The sequence below is a fragment of the Cupressus sempervirens genome, chromosome 10 (genome assembly GCF_028749045.1).
Source record: "Cupressus sempervirens isolate cs-2001-9-10 chromosome 10, ASM2874904v1, whole genome shotgun sequence".
Taxonomy (NCBI): domain Eukaryota; kingdom Viridiplantae; phylum Streptophyta; class Pinopsida; order Cupressales; family Cupressaceae; genus Cupressus; species Cupressus sempervirens.
The window spans coordinates 193,253,595-193,279,167 of NC_143127.1; the positions used below are offsets into that span (position 1 = coordinate 193,253,595).

A 25,573-nucleotide genomic window follows, 5' to 3' on the forward strand; every position below is an offset into this window, starting at 1 on the left:
CTTTGACAATGAGGGGATAATATATTTCTTTTGACATTAAATAATATCAAAAATTTGTATCTATATTTTTTTTTGTTTCCATGAATTTTTCCCATGATTGAACCTAGTACCCATTTTTTGGGGAAACTATGCATTTATGCTATGAATTTTATCATACTACAAATGACATAGATCATCAGTTTGATGTAAACTTGTATACAAATTTTGATCACCATCACATACTAAAACTTACATAATACCACATGTACTAAATGTTCTAAAGCTAACTCTTCCTATCAATGATGCTCACACACTCTTTGATTTTTATTTTGAGAAATATTCTAGTGATGTGCAATTTTTCTATTAACCACTTCTTACTAATAATCACAAAGGATTCAAGAGATCATTTGGACTTTTGGTAAGCTTAAGGTGATATTATTTCCCATCTTCATTTGTATATAACATGTATAAAATCTAGTCTATGATATAGGTTGCAATAGTTTTCCTCTTCTATAGTACTCATTGCAATGCATATTTAAATTAGTTATTACAAATAACTCCAAAGACAATCTTAACATCAATAGTAATCCTCAAAAACCTTCATGAAATAAAGACACTCAAAACACAAGTACATTTTTTGCTAATTTGTAACATTATCCTTGTACCTCTTAGGAATTGTAGCTATAGCTTGGCTCTAGCTAATGATATATACAATATAGAATTCATATCCTTTTCTCCAAGAGCTTTTTGAACCAATGAACCGATGCTTTTGGATATCAATTCAAATAATTGTTAAAATCTACATAATGTAGACCAAATCGAATAGAAAAGCCATTTGCCCACTCAAAGTTGTCTAACAAGGACCATGCGAAATAGCCTTATATGTTGGATCCATCCCTAACAAGTTAACAATCACAATATTGTAGTAAATAATGTTGGAAAAAAATACTACTCAAAAGAATACATATAATTTATTAAAGATTTACATTATTGCCCATTGAACATATGGTAAATGCTTCAAGTAATAGTCAATTCGCCAAGTGTCATTAAGAGCTTCTCTCACTGATAATGTATCATCATTTTTCTCATCAATGCCTACAAAAATAAGTAAACATATTATTATCTTTTTCAAATATAAAATTGAAAAAATTCTTACACAATTCAACTATTTCTTAGAACAATAAAAAAATTAAATTTAAAGAATAAACTGAAGGAGAATAGTTAACATGGTAAAAAGAAACTGCTTGCTCTAATTTTATCCCCTATGATGCTTCACATATTTAAAAAGAAAAGAAAAAATCATTTATGTTAATTTAATGCATTCAATCTACAGAATGTTTACCATTCTCTGTGATGAAAATCAATGGATTGTCATATTTAAGTTTTATGTACCTGTTAAGTTAACTTGAGAGTCCAATGAATAGCTTGTGTTCATCACATTAGGTGGCGTTGGAATATCAGTAGCATAGCGGCTTGTGTAATAATTTAAGCCCAAAAAATCAAACGAACCCTTCACCGTAGCACTTTCATACGCTGTAAATTGGGGCAAACGGTTTCCAACAAGCTTTCTCATTGACAGAGGGTATTTCCCACTCGTAAATGGATCAAAAAACCTGTCATTTTGTACAATATGTCAATGTCATATGAAGAGCCCACTTAAATTAATGGGCATTAGTAGAATACTATTTTCAAAACATACCTAATATATACTTACCATCCAAAATAGAAATCTAGGGCCCTTTGGGCGGCTTGCCGGTCAGCATATGAATCTGAATAAGGAATTTCCCAATCACTGTTTATTGTAATTCCAATCAATCCGCCCAGCCTGTATATAAAAATAGGTTATGTTATAAAATAGTAAATCAATTATGATTATTTAATATTTTAGTCAGAAATAATCAAGTCTTAGTATGTGAAATAAAAATAAAAGAGTAGGAAAAGAAAACAATGGGTCACCTGATATTTCCTCTTATATACACGCACAACAGCTCCTGATATTTCCTCTTATATACACGCACAACAGCTGCATGAGAAAGGAGAAGGTTATGGCCCACAATATATGGCTCTGTTGCTGAATTTCCTGTTCTTGAACTTCCATTAGAAGAAGAATGGTGGCCGGGTGCCAATTTGCCAATGTCATATCCTAGGTAAGCATAAGAAAGAGGTTCGTTTAATCTTATCCACTTCTTCACTCGATCGCCAAACTCTCGAAAGCACACTTCACTAAAATCTTCAAAATCTTTCCTGCATATATCAATAACAGATCTCTCAAAAAGGCTATTCAATATAATCAAAACTATATATATATATATATATATATATATATATATATATATATATATATATATATATATATATATATATATAACAGATTCTATTATATATATAAGGAAAACAAGTCCTGCGTAGAGATATAAAGGATCATTTGATAATTTGGAACGATTAGATACACAATTCTTTTACTGAGAAAGCCTCCATATTTATCCTCAAGAGCTTGCGGAGTGTGCCAATGAAAGAGTGTCACGAAAGGCTTGATATCTACAATAAAGAGCTCGTTAATTACAGCATTTAATACTAAGCATTGCAATAAACTATCTACACCTGTAGTAAAGAGTGTGTTAATTTTATCATATTTTAGGAGTTCATTAATAAGTGTGAGAAATATTATAAAAATTTCAACAACTCACAACCCTAAATCTGAAATTTATACTCGGCACTTAAAAAACTGCTCAGCACAAGAAGGTGTCGAGTGCCAGTTTTGGTCGGCACCTGAAGGTGCCGAGTGACAGGAAGAATATAGGTGCCGAGTTAGCTCGGCACAAGGAAGCCAATTAAGCTTGGCACACAAAGGCAATGCTCGGCCGCAATGAAATGTTCGGCACCAATGGATGCCGAGTTAGCTCGGCTCCAACTAAAGTTTATAACTTAGAATCCAACGTGAATGCTTTCACTATTAAAACCAAAGAGCCGAGCATTAACCTTTCAATCAAGATTCTCAAATACAATGAATAGAAGAGTAAGAACAATAGATTCAAGTATGCCTACTTTCTTTTCTATTCAACTGAGATTTAAACTATTACAAAATTTGGGAGCGTTCGGCTTCAACCAGAAAAACTCTAAAATAACCCTAAACTGATAATACTTTAAACTTCAATAAACTTTTAAACCTGCAACTCTAATGGCTGCATACAAAGATGCTTGAAGCAATCATTACTTCAACAAGACAAAACCAAATAAAAACAAACTCACAGAATGAACAGAGGTGTCATGTGCAACTGAAGTGTCCACTGAACATACTTCCTTCTATCTCTACAACAAGTGGATCTATCGACCACTTTCTTCTTCTTCCTTTTCTCTCCTCTACTAAACTCTACAACTACTAATCTTTTTGATCTGCAAACTCTACTAAATGAATGAATAAACATTTCTTTTTTTCATATCTTTCCCCCTCAACGTCCAAATTCAGAATCTCACCTACCAAAAATAAATGCCTGTCATTCATGGATGCCTGCGGTGACCTGACAAGGTAGATGGGTGTGGGGCTTGAGGACAACCTACAGGCATTTGATGTTTAATTTCCAACACTCCCCCTTTGTCCCGAGCCAAACAAACAAGGATCACAATTGATCCAGATCAACTACACCAAAACACTCTCTTACGTATACAAAAGATCCAATGCCTAATGGCTTTGCAAAAATATCTACTAGCTGTTGCTCTGACTTGCAGAATTCCATCTTGATATCCCCATTCTCCACCAACTCTCTGATGAAGTGACATCTAATTTCTATATGTTTGCTTCTCCCATGGAAGACTGGATTCTTGGACAATGCAATTGATGAGATGTTGTCACAATAAATTATGGTTCCATCATCTTTCCTTTCATTCAAATCTATCAAGATCCTCCTTAGCCAAATTGCTTGACATGCTACTGTATTTGCTTCAATGTATTTAGCCTCTGTTGTAGATTTAGCAACAATAGGTTGCTTCTTGGATGCTCATGAAATTGCACCCGATCCCATATGAAACATGTATCCGGAAGTACTCTTCCTATCATCTAAACTTCCAGCCCAATCACTATCCGTGTAACCAACCAACTTGAAATCATCATTTGTAGTATACAAAATTTCAAATCCCTTGGTACCTTTCACATACCTTAGGATCTTTTTTCCCACTTGCCAATGGGAATCCTTTGGGGTTTCCATAAATATGAAAATCAAACTTACTGCATACTTTAGGTCTAGTTGAGTTATAGTCAAATACATTAAACTTCCAACCATACTCTTGTATAATGTTGGATCCACTCTCTTGCTAGAGTCTTCTTTGCTCAACTTCAAACCTATTGCTATTGGTGTGGGGGCTACCTTACTATCCTACATTTTAAATCTCTCCAAGATCTGCCCTGCATACTTTTCTTGAGAGATGAAGATGCCATCATGCATTTGTTTTACTTCTATGCCTAGAAAGTATTTCAAGAGACCTAGGTTTGTCATTTCAAATTCACTTTTCATGGCCTCTTTGAACTCACCAATTAGAGCCTTATCATTACCAATCAAAATTAAATCATCTACATACAAGACAACAATCAATACATTACCATTTGTTGCTTTGATGTAAAGAGTGGGCTCACCATTGCTTTTACTAAAGCCATTGCTCATCAAATATGAGTCAATCCTGTTGTACCATGCCCATGGAGCTTGCTTGAACCTATAAAGAGCTCTCTTCAACCTATATACTTTGTTCTCTTCACCTGCAACTTCATAACCAGATGGCTGCTCCACATACACTTCTTCTTTCAATACACCATATAGGAAGGCGGATTTCACATCCATTTGAAATACCTTCCACTTGTGTTGAGCTGCAATTGCTGTGACAGCACGCACGATTTCCATTCTTGCAACTGAGGCATATGTCTCATCATAGTCTCTTCCATACTACTGTTTGTAGCTCTTGACTACCAGCCTTGCCTTATGCCTATCAATTTTGCCTTTAGCATTGCATTTGGTCTTATAGACCCATTTCACTCCAATCACTTGCTTCTTGGGAGGCAATTCAGTTAGCTCCCATGTCTCATTTCTTTCTATGACATCTATTTCCTCATCCATGGCCTTACACCATTTCTTCTCCTTGATTGCTTCTTCAAAATATATTGGATCACTATGAGAAAATAATGCAAAATTAACACTCTCGTCATAATCTTCATACTTTTCATCTTGGTATATCTCCCTAAGACTCTTGGTCTTTCTTGGTAACAGGGAGGAGAGTGTGGGATCATAATCTTCACTGCTGTTACATTGTTGACTAGCTCGGTCTTCACTGGTACTCAGCATTGACACTCGGTCATGCCTAGAGGAGCTCGGCAATGACTGAATCTTCTTGCATTTTCTTCTATTTTCTCCTTCTTCTTGCTATTCATCAGCATCTTCTTTACTCATAATTGACACTTTACTAGAAGTGCTTGGTGACTCATCAGTTAAACCATACCAAGACTATTTTTAAAAAAATTCCACATCTCTTGAAAGCATCATCTTATTGTTCAATGGGTCATACAATCTGTATGCTTTTGATTCTGAGCTATACCCTGTGAAGATGCACTTCACACCTTTGTCATCCAATTTTTTTCTTTGCTCTTTAGGCACATGTGCATATGCAACACATCCAAACACCTTTAGGTGTTCAATTGTCCATCTTCTTCGTAACCATGCTTCCATTGGAATTCGGTCATAGACTACCTTTGTAGGACACCTATTAATTAGGTAAACTATTGTTGCCACAACCTTTCCCCAAAATTTAGTAGGGAGACCTTTCTCTTTCATCATGCTCCTTGCCATTTCAACAATTGTCCTATTTTTTCTTTCAGCCACTCCATTCTGCTGTGGTGTATAGCTGGCTGTGAGCCCTTTCTTAATGTCATGTTTCCTGCAAAAATTTACAAAAGAATTGGAGGTATACTCTCCTCCTCTATCTAATCTAAGGACCTTGATATAGTGTCCACATTCTCTTTCAACCTGGGCTTTAAATTTTACAAATTTATCAAATACTTCATATTTATTCTTTAAGAAATACACCCATGTCCTACGACTGAAATTATCAATGAATGTCATGAAATAAGTACTCCCCCCAATGGAAGTAACTTGCATAGGACTGACTAGGTCAGTATGCACTAACTCTAATGGATATCTAGCCCTCCTAGAATTTTCAGAATTAAAGAGAAGCCTATGTTGCTTACCCAAAATACAAGCCTCACACTTGTCACATGAATTTCGTATACGTGGCAAGCCTTCTACCATTCTTTTATTTGACAATAAATTTAAACCAGCATAGCCAAGATGACCATACCTGAGATGCCACAACTGTGAAGAGTCTTCAATCACACTCTTTAGAGCTGATTGTGTGTGAGGTGTAGCACAAATTTGAGATGAGAAACATGTTTCTATCCTCAAGGGAAACATTCTGTTCTTTATCATTTGAACTGGTGCAAGTAAGTTCTTGATCCCATCCTTCTCATGAATGACACACGTGTCATTCTCCATCAGCACTTTGTATCCATTTTGAATGAGCTGACCAATGCTCATCAAATTGTGCTTCATACCAAGGGAAAAATACACATTTTGTATTTCCCTTTTCTCACCTTTCTTGGTGCGGACCATAATAGATCCTTTTCCCACAACTGGTAGGGTTTCATTGTTACCCATCTTAATCTCAGATTTGAAACTCTTGTCAATGAATGAAAACAAGGTTTCATTGCCACTCATGTGGTTGCTACATCCACTGTCGAGGTATCAAACCTCAGGGCTTCCTCCTTCACCAACATTGCACATGATGAAGACAATAGCATTGCGTCCACTTCTTATGTTCACATCAGCCACATTTGCTTGTCCTGACTAATCATTCTGCTTCTTCCAGCATTCATTTGCATAATGCTCATATTTATGACAATAGTAGCATTCTACATTACTCTTATTTGAGTTTTAGTTTTTCTTACCTCCTCTTGAAGTATTTTTTGAGCTACTTGCTCCATCCACTCTTCCTGAGCTTTTTGCTACAACATTCCTTTTTCCTCCATTACCTTGGCCTTTGCCTCTGGAGTTTCCGCCTGAGCCATTTCTTCCTCTCCCCTTTCCTCTTGGATTTGATTTAGCCTTGAATGCTTGCTCTTGGGAAGTAGAAGATATAGATCTATTGATCCTATGCTCATGGGTTTGAAGTGTACCCATCAACTCATTCATTGTCAAAACAGTGAGATCTTTTGCCTCTTCTATGGTCATGACCAAATTGTCATATTTATGAGGTAAACTCCTCAATATCTTTTCCACTATCCTTTGCTCTTGAAAGTCTTCTCCATTTGACTTTAGCTGGTTAATCACATTGGAGGTCCTTGAACTGAAGTCTGCAACTGATTCATTTTTCTTCATCTGAAGGTTCTCAAACTCCATACTTATATTCTATAGCTTTACAGTACAGACTTTATCAGTCCCCTTGAAGTTTGTCTCAAGGATATCCCATGCTCTCTTTGCATAATTTTCTGCTGCAATCTTTGAGAAAATTGTGTCTGTCATTGCTGCTTCAATAAGACTTAATGCCTTTGCATCTTTCCTCCTTGACTCTTTCAAATGAGTCTTCTGTGCATTTGTGAGAGCAACATACTGAGTTGGGTCTGTCACATCATTGAACCCATTAACAAAAAACTCCCACAAATCATTTGCAACCATAATGGTTTTCATTTTCTTTGTCTATGTATCATAATTTTGCCCATTGAATGGTGATGGCTGCTGCCATATCTTTCCTGCATCTCCTACCATGTCAAATATCCCAAGAAAAACAAAGCCCTAACTCAATGTGGATGTGGGGCCTCAAAGCTTTGATACCATGTGAGAAATATTATAAAAATTTCAACAACTCAAAACCCTAAACCTGAAATTTATACTCAGGACTTAAAAACTTGCTCGGCACAAGAAGGTGCCAAGTGCTAGTTTTGGTCGGCACCTGAAGGTGCTGAGTGACAGGAAGAATATAGGTGTCGAGTAAGCTCGGCACAAGGAAGCTGAGTAAGCTCGGCACACAAAGGCAATGCTCGGCCACAATGAAATGTTCGGCACCAATGTATGCCGAGTTAGCTCGGCTCCAACTAAAGTTTATAACTTAGAATCCAACGTGAATGCTTTCACCATTAAAATTAGAGAGCCGAGCTTTAACCTTTCAACCAAGATTCTTAAATACAATGAACAGAAGCGTAAGAACAATAGATTCAAGTATGCCTATTTTCTTTTCTATTCAACTAAGATTTAAGCTATTACAAAATTTGGGAGCATTCAGCTTCAACTAGAAAAACTCTAAAATAACCCTAAACTGATAATACTTCAAACTTTCAATAAAATTTTAAACCTACAACTCTAATGGCTACATACAAAGGTTCTTGGACCAATCACTGCTTCAACAGGACAAAACCAAATAACAACAAACTCATAGAATGAACAGAGGTGTCATGTGCAACTGAAGACACTGAAAATACTTCTTTTTGTCTCTGCAACAAGTGGATCTGCTGACCACTTTCTTCTTCTTCCTTTTCTTTACTCTACTGAACTCTACAACTACTGATCTGCTTGATCTGTAAACTCTACTAAATGAATAAATAAACATTCCTTTTTGTCATATCTTTCCCCCTCAACATCCAAATTCAAAATCTCACCTACCAAAAATAAATGCCTACCGTTCATGGATGCCTGCGGTGACCTGACAGGGTAGATGGGTGTGGGGCTCGAGGACAACCTGCAGGTGTTTGACGTTTAATTTCCAACAATAAGGTTGTTGTAGTAAGCCACTCCAACTTTGTTAATTCCACCTTTGAGCATCCCTTCTGTCTCCCAAGAAAAATCGATCTAATAAAGGCACAGTTAAGTACTAATATTAATTTCATTTTGTGAAAATTAAAACAAGGGGGCTTACGTGGTAATATCCTTGACCAGGAAATAGAGAACTTATATGCATCCAGACCCATTTCCTTCATCAGTCTCACATCCTCCGGTAAATTTACGTTACCGATCTTTAATGTTGGACCCACTTACATTTCAAAAATATTGGAATAATAGGTACAAGTTCTTTCATGGATTAGAAAAACATATGATTCGAATCATACCTTATAGCGATGGTATTGATGCACAGCAACATCCCCATTGCTATTATTATTAGCGATTTTCCCTGATTTTATTTACATTGCTAAATAAAACATTTAACATACATCGATTCTAATCGACCACCAATCTTCATAAGTTATGTGGCATATTTACAGCGCTAAACTACTCAAATATTAGCCCTCTAGGGTTTCGGTAGCAACTAGGATTTCCAGTTGAAGTGAGATAAGCTAGATCTATATGCACAGGATTTCGGAATTTCTTTTAAAATATTTTCTTTTACATAGTTTTATCATATGTTAACCAAAAATAAATTAAACTTTGGCCTTTTTTTCAATCCATGGTTTTACAAAATTCAAAGTCTTCATCGCTAGGCACATCTCATCTGATATTTCATATCACATTGAGTATCTTACCAACTTCATTTAGATTTATATCAAGTTGAGGTTGCTTAATCTTTTTGAACAGATCCATATCAAAGAATTTGTTTGTCAAAGACTATTGTTCAAACCCACTAAAACTAAAATCTCAAGACATTATACTTGTTTTGTTTAGTGTTTTGTCAGGAACATAGCTTAAATAGGGCCTTGTTAAAACTTTATAAGAGTCTTGATGCTGACAGATTTGACTCTTTTTTTCTATCATTCTAACTAGATTATTTACTGATTAAACACCATATCTTCTTTAAACTATATTCTAAGCTTTGAAATTCATACAGATTGCATGAGAAAATGAATATAGATAAATATATGTATAGAAGACTCAAGCTAACCTAGAATATGAGAGAAAGTATCCCATACGCTTGGGCCTCTTCCTCCTTCCATGGCAGCTCCTTCATATTGATATGAAGCAGAGGCTGTGCCGAATCTAAATCTAGGGGAAAACTCACTCCTAGTCAGCTGATTATTCCTTCCACGAGCCGCTGCAAGAGAGACCCGCCAGAAGCACACCAGTGCGAAGGCTATCCATCCGTTGAAGGCACCCATTCTTGTAAAACTGGCGTTGTTTGGGATCCAATACGAAGCAATGCAGTTATGCTTCTTTTATATTGGATGGAGAGGAAAACAAGGGATGCGTATAAATTTTAGGTCGCATGAAAACAAGGGATCACAAGCAAAACCAATTATATAGTACTCAAAAGCTCAAGTAATACCTTATCGTTTAGCTTCTATAATTTACTGGTTTTTGGAAGAAAAGGTTACATATATCTAGGTAAGACAAGAGGTCCGAGCCGTGCAATTAGGAATCAGCGTGGAATGTGAATAAGGGCTTATAAGGTATGACCAAACTCATCTTTTTAATGATTTAATAATTAATTTTTAAAATGGGTTATAATGTGTTTCTATTATTTTATTTAATTAAAAAAAATCAATATAGGTCCTAGTCTAATTCATTTTTTTAATGATTTAATAATTAATTTAACATTTGTGTTATTATGTGTTTCTTTTATTTTATTTTATTAGACATTTCAATATAGGTCTATCCACCTAACCAAATTCACCTTTTTAATGATTTAATAATTGATTTTGAAATTGCTTTACAATGTGTTTCTAGTATTTTATTTTATTAAAAAAATTATAGGTCCAATTAGATGCCTATGTAACATATGAGAGTAGCAAATCTCCTTCATATGTGTAGGAAATAAGGGAAGGAGAAATTATCACAACCTTAATTTTCCTATTACATCTATCAAATAAAAATAAGATCTTTAATCTCTAGCTTTTTATAGTAATTAAAAGTATTATTTTTTATTTATGGTAATTTCTAATAGTTATTGTTTCTCTAAGTAAATTAAGAGATGGGTTTTCCTTGAATCAACACAATTTGTGGTGGTCATCATTGTTCGTTATTGAGGGTGTGCTACTTGCCAGGATTTAGAGTGTTAGTGCATTGCAGTTTTTCAAATGCGGCATCAAGACATCCAAAGATATGTTTTTCAGAGTCTTCATGAATCTGAGATCATGGGAGGATATGTGGGCCCAATATCGTCTGGGTCATCTAGATGTGTACCCTTTTGACCTTCTCGTCTCTACTCTGCCTCCTCAGTTGTTTCATAAGCTAGGCATTCAACTGTCCAAGCCTTGGTGGAAGGACTAGAGGTGGTATCCATGTACTCCTCTTTCAACTACAAGCAAAAAATGGGATACCTATGGTTGGTGCCTCATTTACCTATGGTTGAGTCTCTCAACGAGTGCTAACACCTCCAACCCACAAAGAAGAATTGGAGATATGGGTTTAACATTATTTGGAAAGCCATTACTAAGCCAAAGATTGCACACTTTTCTTGGTGTGTTATCTTCCAAGGTTTTCCTCTGCATCCTCAACTCAAGCATTTGGGTATTCCTGACTCATGTTGTCCTTTTTGTGGAAAACTTGAGACTTTCTTACACATATTTTGATATTTTTAATAACTTATAACTTTATTTAATCATTAATTAAAGCTAATAACCTATAAAGTAATTCAATCTACTTACTAATAAAAATTTTAATCTTAATATTTTCAAATATAATTTTAAAAATATGTAAATTTATAAGATCTATTGTCTTTGAAAATTAAGGACAAAATTGACACTTTATTTTATTTTTCTACATGAGATAAAAATAAGATATTTAATTTACAAGCTTGTACATAAATTAAAATATGACAACTTTGAAGAGATATCAGTTTTCTAAGGTAAGTTAAAAATTTAATATTTCAAATATGATAATTTATGAGAGTTATTGTTTGTAATAGCTAAACTACGAATTCTATTTCTAAGTTTTTAAATTTATAGTTTTCTATATGAATTAAAAATATAGTTTTTAAAATAAGGTAATTTGAAAGAATTAACAATTTTCTATGAGAATTAAAAATATAATTTTAGAAGTTATTTTTAAAAGATAAATTTGGAACTCTAATTTAATTATTTGCAAAGATAATAAAAAAATTAATGTGAGTTTTCTACATGAATTAAAAATAAAAATGTTAATTTGTGATAATTTCAAAAAGCTATTAAAGCTATTAATATTCTACTTAAATTAAATAAGTGATTTTAAAATATAGAAATTTATAAAAAAAATTGTTTGCAATATCTAAATTTCTAATTCTAAAATTGAACGAAATAAATATTTTTGCATCAATGTGATGGTTTTGATTAGATGATCCTTTATGATGTCTCATTGTAAAGTGTTATCTATTATTTGTGTCATTTAATTTTATTTTTGCGTATATTTTCTTTATTTGGTACTAGAATTTTTTCCTTTAGAAATAATAGAAATTAAACATATTGATTTATATTTCTTAGAATAAATATACACCATTATTTTGTTATGGACACAACTTCATAATTGGTTGGTCATACAACCTTATATATTTTAGGAATATCGATCTTGACCCCTGGGAGGGTAATTTAGTAGTACATCAAGAACATTGACCATCTACATATGGGCTTGTCAAGGTCATAACATAGTAAAATCTCAAATATTATCTCTATATAGAGGATGAAGAGAAGATAAGGTTCATTAATAAAAGTTTGAAAATGCACAATTCTATAGTTCAATGCCTTATTTTATGTAACAATGGTTCTACAATATTATTGATAATTAGGATTACTCATTCCATCAATGTATTTTTACCTAGGTACTTTCTAATCTTGATTCTTGAATCTAATAAAAATGCTAAGATATTTTCTTAGATCTATAGTAATCTTTCTTATTGAATAAAATTAATTTCCTTTTAATTTTTAAGTGATAGTGAAATTAAAGCTACAAAGTTATAATGGAAGAAATATTAGTGGTTGTCTAGATTTTGACTAGTTAATATTGTAAGTGGTTTAAATATTATTTTAAATAATAGTAGGAAAATGGGACACTTTTCACAACTAAGATATTCAAATGTTTTTTAAGTTCAATTTTTTTACTTAATAAAATGTCTCTAGAATTGTCTATTTCCCTTACTTAGAGTGAACTCTTATTTTTCATGGTATCATTGTCTCTACGGTTGGTTGCACTTATTCATCAGTAGGAGAATCATTGATTTTTTTCATTTGGGGCTGACCTCCAAGTCCTTTCTTAGGTTTTTTTGGTTTCATATTCTATAACTAGGGCATCTCCATTTGTTAGATCTAGGTTGTGTGATGGATCATGAACTCTATCATCTGGTATTGTTTAGCAGGCCCTTTCTACTAGTTTTGGAAATAGGATTTCCTTTTATCTAACTAGGGATCCTTCTAACTTGTAGGTTCTTCTATTTGATGTTGGGGTTCCTCTATTTGTTTATTTAGCTAAGTCTTTCGAACCATCTTCTAGGGCTTCTCCATCACCTAGCACTTATCTAAATTTGTCATTAGTTTCATATCCACTAGTCCCTTCCTTGTTATTGTTACTTTGGGATCTCAATCCATTTCTAGGGCCTCTCTTTGTTCTATCTCTTGTTTGTTAATTGAGAGTTCATTGGTTTTATCATTTTTAGTTGATTCAATAGCCCCTTCTTCCATTGCCCTTGATGGGAGTTTTCTTAGGGTTTCTTCTGATAGTGGGAAGATCACCATGGCTTATTTTGGTGGGGTGTAATATCAAAGGTGGTCTTTCACTATCTCCAAATATATTTACATTACTTTGGAATCTAAGATAGAACATGAAATTGACTAAATTATCTCTTTATTTTTGGAACAAGCTATGGTTTTCTAGTTCATGGGTTTTTGGGCTTCTCTATCATATTTGCATGGATGGATTTCTAAAAATTGATAGCCTTTACTTACTAGAGTAGAGTTCATATTTTTCTTTTCCCTAAAGCATTTTTCATTTCTAATTTGATAAGGCTCAGGATAGAAATTAAATTTTGTGTCACCCTTTCTTTAGTTGGGAAGACAAATATGATTAAACTATGACATTTTAATTTTGATCATTTAACTAAAAATTTAAATAACATTTTTATTTGGTTATGTATTCCTTATCTCCCTTTGCATCTTTTTGTTGAATCCTTTTTTGAGAAAGTGAAGAATGCTCTTGGGGAGTTTTTATGGTGGAGGAAATTAGTTTTTTCTCCTTCATTCCAGCTATGCTCCTATTCTTCTCAATTTGGATGTTCAAACACCTTGAATGCAAAGATTTTAATTAACTCTTGAACTATGAAGTGATTAATTCAAAATGTAGAAGATGTTTTAATATAGGTATGTGGTGGATCATTGTAATTTTGATAAGATTATGAGGTTTGCGTCTTAGAGTAAATATTCTTCTTCTCAACATCAGAGGTACTATTTTTGTTGGCTATGTACCAATTGAGTCTCAAAAAATTCATGTTGCTTATGAATTTATTTCTTCTATTGGTGATGTTTTTGTTCTTCCTATGGCCTCTTTAATTATTGAGGTTACCTTCACTTCTACTAAGTCGATCTCTCCTGCGTTTGTCAATGCTTCTGGTATGGTTCCATTTTTTCCTATTGGATTAATTTAGGTTGCACCTATATTGTTGGATGACTTGGCTCTCACTAGTAAGTATTCTATAAAGGTTATTCTTTATGGTGCTTCTTATGTGGCCTTATGATGCAAAAGCATCTTGGGTGTAAGGGAAATTTTGCATGACCCAAAAATATTTCTATTTTTTTTGTTTTTTAATAAGGTTTGTTTCACTATAAAGTTCTAATTTTTGAAAACTTACTATTTTTAATAAGTTGATTATTTAAGCTTAGAATGTTTTGATTTCATATGTGGAGGTTCATCTTATAGATATCATCCTGCCAATTGATATTCATTGCAATATTATTTGTATTGGTGAAGTTATTGTGTATTTTTGGTATAAAATCTTTCAACACTTTTTTGTAGGCCTTAGAGGTGCTATATGAGGTAGAAATCCATGAAACAATGTTTATGCATCAGGGCATTATAGTTTAGGAGGCGTCATTTCTAAAAAGTAGTTATCATACTCTATCACATCCATAATTAAAAAATTATGGTCTCTGAAAGTTGTGCTACTTGAAATTATAAAAATGAACTTGTTTAGGATGATTCTAATATAATAAAATATGAATAATAATAATAATAATTTGGGGTTCATCAGCTTTGGGGTCTTGGGAAAAAAATTTAGAACCTTCTTGGCTAGTAGTGGAAAATTGCGTAATAAAAGGCATGTAGGGTTGTCTATGTTGATTGGAAAGGTTAGGTACTGAATGGGGGTGGGGGGATGTGAATTAGTACTAAGAGATTATGGAAAATTAAAACTTTTAACCACAAACATGTAACTACAATTATCATTAACTGATAGTATTTTTTTCATTATTTTAACTAATATATTGTGACTATAAACTCTAAAGTAAATAAGAATAAACCATAACTAGTGTAGAGGCACCTAGGTAGGCTCATGGAAGGCCTAAGGATACTAGGTTATTTTGGCTTGTAGTGGCTCTAGCAACACCACTAGGTTTATAATAGGTCTAACCTAATCCTAGGGTGAAGTATGTCAAGGTTAGGATGCCTTATGAGGCCTTAATTGCTCATAGTTGCATGACTAGGTTAAATAAGGCATTTTTGTGTTTTAGGTGGTAGGATGGAAAAATAGGTTATATATGGTTCTTTTTACTTTATTAAGTCAATGTAAGGGTCTTTGTGATTTTTGGTAACCTTTGGAGCAAGTTTGAGGGCCAAACACTCAAAGATATAAAAGTTGCTAAAAAATTGTCAATGTTGTCATTGACAACTTTTTATTGCATTTGAGCAACATTTTAGTTTGGGATTGGTAACTATTTGAAAAATTTAGGATGGGACTTGGGATATTTATTTAAAGCCATCCTTGACCTTTTTTAAGGGTTGGAAGTTTGAGTGATTTTGTATGTGTATGGAGTATTAGCAAAGTTACAATTACAAATTTATAACTTTATGAGTATCTTGGCATCTTCATGGATTGAATTTGGTTTTTTAGTGACTAGAAGTATTAGAGGAGTTCATTTAAATATTATTTAAATCAGTATTTTTTATTTTTCAAGGATTTTTTTGGTCTTTAAAAATAAATCATCGTATGCCTGCTTGTTGTTCTGAATCATGTGATTGAGAAAAATGGAGTCATAACTCCTCTTCCCACTGTAGGATATGTGTGGTCTCTTGGTATTAGAATAATGAATCCTTTTAAATACTTCACAATTAATTATGGTTCCTTGGAAGCAAGGGAATTAATTTTGTGGTCATGCCCTGGGTGAGCCATTGATGCATGGCTAGGGATCACAGTGAGTTGCAAAGGTGTTAGGAGTGATTGAATGTTTGAAATGCTTCAACCAAAGTGTAGATGTGATAGGAGAATATGTGTAGAAGCTCCAAATATAGGTTGAATTATGGGTGAAGTTTCTATGGAGGGTAAAACTCCATTCTTTCTAGACTAGTTCAGTTTCTTGCAAAACCTTGATTTTTAGGCTTGAAAGTAGGACATACTGCACAGATGTCTTTGGAGCCTAAGACCCCAAGAATCCTTTGGTAGTATGAAAAGGGTGTCTATATCCATGACTGATTTAGGCTCTTTTTAAGGGATCTTTCAATTTAATTCAATTTTTCACCAAATGGAGGGCTAATTGCTTGTAGCCTTTTTGCAAGTATTTTTCAGTAATTTTATGTGTTTCTTGGAACTTGACTAGGGTTTCAATACCAATTGTGGAATTAAACCTTGGAGAGTATCCTAGTGTCTTCTAATATGTGCATACCTTCATTTCGGGTATTATTTATGAAGTTGGAGTTTATTGTGGAGTTAATGAAGAGGAACCAATAAGAACAAAGCAAGCCTAGGAAGTAGTAAAGGAATGTTTGTTCTACCTAGTTGGTGTACACTAGTTGAATGAACTAGGACCTCATAGAGAGGATCCTAAGGGGAGTAGGGTAACTAGAAACCCTAATAGGTCAAAAGAATGACCTAAGGAGACCCTAGAGGGAACTAGGGTGGGAGCAAGACTACTTGTCATATTAGAGTGGTATTAGAGCAAGTTTAAGACTCGAGAAGGAAATGTATGTCTATAGCTACTAGAGAGTTAGTGAGTGAGTCAAGTATGGTGATTAATGTAGAGCTAGATAAAGAAGTTGAGGAGAAAAAATAGAAGAAAGAAGTCCTAGAAGAAGCCTTAGAAAATGTGAAGCTGAATTTGGATGCAGTTACCAATGCAACCAAGAAAAAGGAAAGAAAGAAATTTTAGGAGGAAGGAGATAGTAGAAGAAGATGTTGTCCTTGAGTTAGGCCTTGTCTTGAATGAAGAACCTTTCTTGAGGGCCATAAAAGCCCTAGGAGGAAAGGCTTTGGAAGGTGTGCTAATATTTAGTGGGAAGATGGACATAGATACAGTGATAGATTGGATAGATGGAATGGAGAACCATTCTAAATTTGAAGGGGTGTTAGAGGCACAATAGATAAAACTAGCCAAGTCAAGACTAAGAGGGTTAGCATTGACTTGGTGGAAATATGTCCAAGATGAGAGGATAAGGATGGGAAAGAATGCTATAGCCAATTGGAATGCCATGATAATCAAACTAAGGGAGAATTTCCTACTAGAGGACTATGAGATTCAACTCCACAAGAGGAGACAGTGACTAAAACAAAGAGATCTAGATGTAGCCTCTTTACATGTAGGAGTTTTAAAGGTTATGCCTTATATCCAAGAAGTAAGAAGAAGAGACAATCAAGGTGGCTACATGTATTTGGGTGGTTTAAAGTGGAATATCCAAGAGGAGCTTAACTTATGGACACATACTACCATTTAAAGGTGACATCAACTTTTTGTAAAGGTGGGAGAGAAGACTAGAAAGAAGGGGGATTCTAACTTAAAGGATAGATGTAAGGACAAAAATCAAAGGGGACAAAGTAGGAGGATGTCAAGAAAGAGGTAATGAGGAAGAGGAACCATTATGAGACTAAGCTCATTGAGAAACCCATTGAAAGCATTCCTAGAGGAGGTTATATTAAGGGAAGAGGTAGACAAGGAGGTTCTAATAGAGGTAGAGGATCAAGTAGAAGAAAATCATACTTTTCTAGTATGAAGTGTTACAATTGTGGTCAACTAGGCCATCCAACATATCTAGATTCCCTGAAAATCCCTCTTCTTCAAACCATGATAAAAGAGTGGAATATGCTCAACAGGATAACTCTAGCGGTGAGGAGAATGAAGTGGATAAAATAGAGTTAGAAAAAGGTGAGAACCTCATGTTTAGAAGGGTATTGATCATGAAATTAGTCCCTAATGAACCTAAGTATATGAGGGCCTTGTTTAGGATCAGGTGTATGATTCTTGGGAACATCTACAAGATAGTGGTGGATTCATGATCTACTAATAACATAATATTAGAGGAGGTAGTCAAAAAGCTCAAGTTGACCAAGATACCTCATGTGAACCCATATAAGGTAACTTGGCTCAATAAGGGTCAAAGAATTTTAGTGAATGAGTAGATTGGAGTGGACTTCTCCATAGTAGGGTACAAGGATATGTTATTGTGTGACATCTTTCACATGGATGCTTTCCATCTACTATTAGGTAGACCTTGGAAGTTTGATAGAGAAGCAGTATATGATGGGAAGGAAAACTCCATATCATTAAAGAAAGGATAATTTTTTTAAAAATGGATTCTTTGTTGAAAGGAGAAGAACCATCCTCCAAGGTGCCTAGTGTGGTGCTATGTAGTGGGAAGGAATTTGTCAAAGATCTCAATGATGAAGAAAGCCAAATTTTTGAAGTTGTACTGAAGTCCAAAGGAGAAGACAAGATAGTTAAAGATCTATTTCTTGGAGAGGAAAAAACATTGCTTGAAAAGTACAAAGACATTGTAAGTGATGGCACTCCTACCACTTCACCTCTTAGAAGGTTGATAAGCCGTCAAATAGACTTTGTTTCTGGTGCATCTTTTCCAAACAAGGAAGAATATAAACTCACTCTAGACCAAAACTTGGAAGTAGCAAGACAAGTGCAAGAACATTTGGATCAAGGTTTGATTAAGAAAAGCATAAGCCCATGTGCAGTCCCTGTTGTACTAGCATCCAAGAAGTGAGGAAATTGAAGACTATGTATAGACTCAATGGGTATAAATAGGATCATAATCAGGTATAGGTTCCCCATACCTAGGATAGAAGATTACATGGATTGTCTTGGAGGGGAAATGTACTTCACAAAGTTGGACTTGAAGAGTGGATACCACCAAATAAGGATTAAGGATGTAGATGAATGGAAGACAATATTGAATACAATAGATGGAGCATATGAGTGGATTGTGACACCATTTGGTCTCTCTAATTCTCCTAGCACATTCCTGAGGCTCATGAATGAAGTTCTTAAAGGCTTCACTCAAAGGTTTGTGATTATATATCTAGATGATACACTCACCTTCAACAAGACAAGGAAAGAGCACATCAAACATGTAGTAGTAGTATTATAGAGACTTCATGAGGAGAAGCTTTCTATAAACCTTAAAAAAGGGGCTTCCACAAACAAGAGTTTGTGTATTTGGACTTTTTGTTGTAAAAGGTTTCCTTGAAGATGGATCAAGAGAAGGTTATTGCTATCCTCAAATGGCCACCACCTACTACGTCTACTGAGGAAAGAAGTTTTCATGGTCTAATTTAGTTTTATAGAATATTCATTAGGAATTTTAGTGGCATATGTGCACCTTTGCTAGATACCATAAAGCGTGGGGTCAAGTATAAGTTTAAATGGAATTTAGAAGTAGAGAAATCCTTTAAGATGCTAAAGAAATAACTAGCTAGCTAACCTATTTTGCAATTGTCCAGTTTTAAAAAACTTTTCACCATAGAGTGTGATGCAAGTGGCTTAGCAGTAGGAGGAGTGTTGAGTCAAGAAGGTAGGCCAATAATCTTCTTTAGTGAAAAAATAATGAAGTCAAAAAGAAGTATTCTTCCTATGACCTAGAACTTTGTGCTTTAGTTTAGTCTCTTAGGAAGTGGAGGCATTACTTATTACCCAAGGAATTTATTGTATTTACTGACAATCAAGCTCTTAGCTATATCAACACTCAATAAAATTTGAGTAATACGAACTTGAAATGGTTGGAGTACCTATATGCTTTCACCTTCACAATGAAGCATAAGAAAGGGGAAATGAACAAGGTGGAAAATGCATTAAGCAAAAGACTATTAACAGTCCAAGAAGTTAATTTACATAGTATTGGGATATAGAGCTTCAAGAGTCTTTATAAGGAGGATGCAAACTTTGTAGAGGCCTATAAGGTATGTTCTAATTTTGAGAACCATTTCCATAGTAATTTCTCTGAATTTACCTTACAAAATGGATTATTATTTAAAGGAAATCAGTTATGTGTACCAAGGGGATCAATAAGGGAGAACCTAAATTCTAGAAAAACATATTAGGGGTTTAAGTGGACACTTTGGTGTAAGAGAAACTCTAGAACTAGTCCATAAACTAGTCAGGGATGTGACTAGGGATGTTAAGAAATGCATGGTATGCATGAAAGCTAAGGGTGGAATGAGTAATGTAGGTCTATATCAGCCCTTACTAGTCCTAAGTAGGCCATGTGGGTGTGTGATCATGGACTTCATAGTAGGTTTTCCCAAGACAAAATAGGGGTATGATAGTATCTATGTAATGGTTGATAGATTTAGTAAGATGAGACACTTCATTCCATGCAAGACTGCTAATGATGCTAGCCATATTGCACACCTATTTTTTAAGGAGGTTGTAAGGATTCATGTAATTTCCATTAAGCATTGTTTCATATACAGATGTGAACTTCATAAGCCACTTTTGGAAAACTTTGTGGAGTGGATTTGGTACAAACCTTTCATTTGGTTTAGCATACCATCCTCAAACTGATGGCTAGACTGAGGTGGTTAATATGGTGTTAGGAAATCTCTTAAGGTGCCTAACTAAGGAGTATGGAAAAATATGGGATGTGATCAGTCCCCAAGCAGAGTCTATAAAATGTCACCTTTTAGGTGACTCGCCTGATTAAGAGTGACATATACATTGTTAAATGTAAGTAATAGTTTTGTCAAGAATTGTACTCTATCAAGGGATTCTATCCAACCTATATGGTATTCACCTTGTTAAAGAATTTACAAAAGTTCATATATTAAACTATTCATTCCACTTATAAAATATATTATATAATTAAGGGATTTTACATTACCTTGCAAAAAAATTAGGATTCCTTACAAGATATTAAATGGCCTATATGCACTTTGCTTCTAAATCTTGTCAAATATGTTTCTCTATTATCTCAATCCTATATCCTTGTCCTGTTGTCATTAAATATCTATTGACTTGATTTATCCTCATTACCTTTTTTCAAAATATTTCTAATATTTTTTTATGCTTTATCTTGATCTTGTGATATTAGGATTAATCTCAAACTTTCCTTAGACCATTTTACTTTTGTTTTTCTATTGGTTGCAATATGATTTACCCAATTTCAGCTTTCAAAAGCTTCTTCATTCTAATATTTATCCTTGACTCCTAATTATTTGATAACTCCTTTCTTTTGTTAATTATGTACTATTATTTATTAATATAACATAACTCTTTACTCCTTTATTCTATCTATAATCTTGTTTGAAATTATCATGATCATCATCATATGCCAACAATATTCCCCTTTGAAAAAACTTGACAAGCTCTAGCGAGGGAATTTTTCAATTTGAATGCTTCAAAACTAGGAAATAAGGGAATAAATATGGGTTATGTGGATTCCTATTGCTAGTCTAGTTGCAATGGTCTTGTGTAATGAGGTGGGGGTGGGGGCAAGTGGAGGGTTAGGTGTCTCAAATCCATCTATAACTATCCATGTCTCCTCTTTGCAATCAAAGAAGCTTCTTTTGAATTCTCCTAAAATGGTTGATTCTCTAACAAAGAAGGTCAAATTAGGTTTTACGATGGCTATTGATGAATACGTTGAAATACCCAATATCCACAATGTGGTAGCTGAAACTCCTAAACAATGGTCTAGATTAATTAGGGGTCCAAAAGTCAAGAATTCTATCCTTCTTCCTAAGAATCTAATTTGGGTGAGTTGCTAAGATGGATAGTTTTGCATCTTTGTCCATGACCCCATCCTAGATCATTTGATAACCTCATTGTTTTTTTATTCTCCTCTATTCTGATATGGGATAGTTTTTCAGACCTTTGACTTGAGTTTTGGAGTTTGGAAGTTTTTAAAGGCCTAGTTAGATTATTTTGGGAACTCCTCTCAGTTGGTCCAAGTACATCTATAAAATCCATACTTCTCTTTGCTAGGGTTTGTATTAACATTGGTAGATTGGAGAACCTCCCTTTAGTAATAGCGATCAACTCATAGCAATGTTTCTTCAATTAGGAAGTGGAGTTTGAATACCTCCCTTTCTCCTTCTTTATTTGTAATGAAATAGGCCACTAGGATTAAAAAAATTCCTAGGATGAACAATAAAGAAGTTCATCTAGGGGTTTGTAAGCCCTCCTTTCCCCCCTCCCCTCTTTGTACCAATTTCTAAACATATTTGGGAAGAAAAAATTACAACAAAGAAAAAAGAGGGACTCAACGAACAAGCTAGATCCCAAAAGTATGGTGAGTTTAATGTGGTGTCCCATCCATTAGTTTCTCTTATGGCTATTATTGATCTAGCCTTAGGCCTCTCTAAGGATCAACTAATCTCCCTAATGTCTCATTTGGCTTATAGTAATTTGGACCAGTGGGCCTTTGATATTGGTGATCAAGGCCTTCTAGATGCCTTCTTACCTCTAAAAGAGTCTTTGGCTATCTTAGGCAATTTTTTTATGACATTTTGATTTAATATCTTGAAAATCATTAGTTTAGGAAGATTGTGTTTGAGGATGGTCAAATTTCTACCCAAGTGTTGCTTCTAGATATGGTTGCGTCAGAATAGGGTGGTATGGATGATCCATTTTTTATGGTTAAACCTAATATTTTTTAGTCTAAGGTATCATGCTTCCCAATTTCCTTTATTTTAGTTGTTTCATAAACTCAATTTTATTCTAGTGTAATTATGAGTGTGGATTTGGATGATGGCATTCAAAGTTAATGGGTTGAAACCAAAAGGAGGAAGAAGCTTCTAGCCAACATTCCCTTCTTTAATATGGTAACAAAGGCTACATCTAAACTTGATGTAGGGAGAGAAAAGTTTAGAATAGGTAGGAAGAACAACAAAGAAACTAGGGAGGTAGAAAGTAAAGTTGATATAGTGGATGGTAAACAACTAACCATCTAAGAGAGTTATATTAAAATTTCTAGATGAAGATTATGTCATGGAATATTTGAGGGTTGAATGCTCCCCAAAAGTAGGATATTTTGAGAAATTTTATTTGAGATCATAAATTAGATGTTCTTCTTGTGCAACAAACCAAGATGCCAAGAGAAAATGAAGAAATTCTTTCTATTTTGAAAAAATGGTTTAAAATTTATAGTTGTAGCTTTGAAGGGTCATCTGGAATGAGGAAATTGTTCAAGGTGAGTTACTTTTTTTTGAGAATAACTTTATGTACATTCATTTTTTTCTTATAGGGAATAAAGTTTTGTAGATCCTTTCTAATGTTTATGCTCCAAACTCTAATGCTAGTAGACTAGGTTATTGGGAAAGATTGATTGCCTTTAGACTCTCTTTTTTAAAGGATACTTGGTAGTCATGGGGGAATTTAATACTATAGTAAGGGATTCTATGAAATCTAGTGGGATTCTATCTCAGAGCCATCTTGATCATAGGATGGATCTTTTGAGGTTTATACATTCCCAAGCTATGTTGGATGTTGACCTTTAAGGGTTGAACTATACTTGGTCTAGCCATAGACCAGGGGATAACTTAATTCAAGTTGAGATGGAGCTCTCTTTTCCATTGATTAGATTAATTCAATATGTTTCTCTTTGGTTTGTCTTCCTAAATATGGTTGTGACTATTTTCCTATCTCCCTAGTTGCAGAACCAGTTACTATTAAAAGGAATTCCCATTTTAGATTTGAACAAATATGTTTAGAATATCTAGATATAAAATGTAAGATTTAGGAGTGGTGGGATATTTGGATTGATGGGTCTTTCATGTTTAGATTGGCTAAACTTTTAACTTCACAAAAGGTAAAGTCAAAGTCTTGAATAAGGAGGTTTATGGGGACATTTTTCACCAAAAGACAAGTATCAAATCTTAAATGGAAGTTGTTGATAAGTCCATCCAAGATTCAATATACATCAATGGGGTGAAGGATAAATAAAACATTCTTGGTTAAATATCATGACATAATAACTAAAGAGAAGATGATTTGGAAATAGAAATCAAGAGCCTTGTGGTGGAATTTTTAAGATAGAAATACAAGAATTTTTCAGATCATAGAGCTTCTAATCATAAAGAGGCCTATCAAAATTCTAGCATTGCCACTAATTTTAGATTGAAAATATTAGATAAAGAGATCTCTAAAGAGTTTTCTGGTTTTTCTTCTTCCCTTCTTTCAAAAGATAATTCTCTATCTTTCGATGACTAGAACAAGTTAATGGATTCTATTCCTAATATTTTGAAAGAGGAGCATAATAATTCCTTCATTTCTATTATGTCCATTAAGGAAGTTAGGAAAGTGATCTTCTCTTTTGATGAGGAAAAGTCTCTAGGGCTTGATGGATTCCCTATGTTTTCCTTCCAGGTTTTTGGGGATGTTGTTTGTTTAGACCTTTCCTTTATGGTTAAGGAATTATTTGGTTTGAGATAATTTCTTAAGGAAATTAATTTAACTTTCAAATCTCTTATTCCTAAGAAAATTGGAGCCCATTCTATGAAAGATTTTAGACCTATCAAGTTGTGTGACTCTGTTTACAATGTGCTCTAGAAATTATTGAATTTTCACTTGCAGATTTTTCTTTATTCCCTCATCTGTCAAAAAAAAAATTGTTTTGTCCTTGGTAATCAAATCTTGTATTCAATTTTCAAATTTCATAAAATCATCCATTTGGATGAATGCTCTAAAACCCAAGGGTTCCTCCTAAAACTTGACCTTTCTAAGGCCTATGACTGTGTTGATTGGGATTCTTTTGTTCAAAATTATCTAGGTCCTATAACTAGTTTATTCAACTTATCCACTAATTGATCTCTACTTGTTTAGTTGTTCTATTAGCAAATGGCTCTTCTTCAAGTTTTTTAAAACCTTCCATGGGTTTGAGGTAGGGAGATATGATTTCATTGGTTTTTTTTTCTTCAATGAAAGAGTCTATTGGTTGTCTTTAGAGTGTTGGAGTCAATTTAGATTTTCTAAAAGGCCTCAAACCTTCTTTGAAAGATTTGGTGTATTCTCATGAATAATTTTTCAATAATACAATTTTTCAATAATACAATTATTATGGGAGAGGCTTCAATCAAGGAGGCTAAAGCCTGTAAAAATCTTCTTTAGACCTATACTTCAGGCTCATGCCATCTTATTAACTAGGAAAAGATTTTCTTACACTTCAATAACACTCATGTTCTTAGATAAGGTAAAATTGCTAGAATTATGAATTGTTAGATGGGTAAGTGCACCAAGTTGTGGTGCCAA

General features: G+C 34.0%; 1 pseudogene; it reads right to left on the reverse strand.

Annotated features, from left to right (window-relative positions):
- Positions 1–701: 701 nt before the first annotated feature.
- On the reverse strand, positions 702–10,093 carry LOC149533301 (beta-glucosidase 13-like; annotated as a pseudogene).
- Between the last annotated feature and the right edge of the window lie 15,480 nt (positions 10,094–25,573).